General features: G+C 42.0%; 1 protein-coding gene across 1 annotated transcript in view; it reads right to left on the bottom strand.

The window, feature by feature from the left end:
* The window catches only part of EIF4G3 (eukaryotic translation initiation factor 4 gamma, 3), a 128,575-nt gene that overhangs the window by 122,896 nt on the left and 4,750 nt on the right, over positions 1–929 (bottom strand). The gene's annotated exons all lie outside the window — the stretch shown is intronic.

Below are 929 nucleotides of genomic sequence, written 5' to 3'. Positions count from 1 at the left end.
TTGCTAATGGGTGTTTTCTAAAAACTCTCCATTTTTGTTTACCAGTTTAGTCTTTCTATCAAGTTAATACAAAGAAAAATTCAATTATAAGGAGGGGAAGGATTAACCAAAAGTCTACCATTTTAGAAGAGGTAGTCTGAAAGAAAAACAAGAATTCAATGAAATTAAATATACTATGAATAATCTTTTAAAAATTCTAATATAAATGGACTTGAAAATATTAGTCTCTGGATATAATATATCAAGTTTTGCTTGAAAAACAGTATGTCAAGAAAGAGATATAAACCCACACCTGTCTATGAAACAGTACCACTGCTCTGAAGATGAGCCAGAGATCTGATGCCTCTTACCTCTGATTCTGCCTCTAACACCTCTTCAGTGGTTCGGGTCCGATCTTTTGGTTTCTTCCATGTCTTTGGTGCAGTTATAGATGTTTGAGCTGAAATAAAACGTGAGGCCCATTACTTGCCACTGCAAAGTCATGCTGGGAAATAAATATTAGGTCTAGGTGATACTCATATTCAAATTCGAGGCCAGGCACAGTGGCTCATGCCTGTAATCCCAGCACTTTGGGAAGTCGAGGCAGGAGGACTGCTTGAGGCCGGGAGTTTGAGACCAGCCTGAGCACAAGTGAGACCCTTGTTTTTACAAAAAATAAAAAAATTTAGACAGGCATGGTGGCACACACTTATAGTCCCAGCTACTTGGGAGGCTGAAGCAAAAGGATTGCTTGAGCCCAGGAGTTTGAGGTTGCAGGGAGCTAAGATGACACCACTGCACTTTAGCCAGGGTGACAGAGCGAGATTCTGTCCGCCCCCCCCCTCAAAAAACACCTAGGAGGCTGAGGCAGGAGGATTGCTTGAACCCCAGGATTTTGAGGCTGCAATGAGCTATGATAGTGCCACTGTGCTCCAGCCTGAGCGACAAAG

The sequence above is a fragment of the Propithecus coquereli genome, unplaced genomic scaffold (genome assembly GCF_000956105.1).
Source record: "Propithecus coquereli isolate 6110/MARCELLA unplaced genomic scaffold, Pcoq_1.0 Scaffold600, whole genome shotgun sequence".
In the NCBI taxonomy this organism is placed as follows: Eukaryota; Metazoa; Chordata; class Mammalia; order Primates; family Indriidae; genus Propithecus; species Propithecus coquereli.
This window is presented reverse-complemented; position numbering and strand designations above follow the sequence as displayed.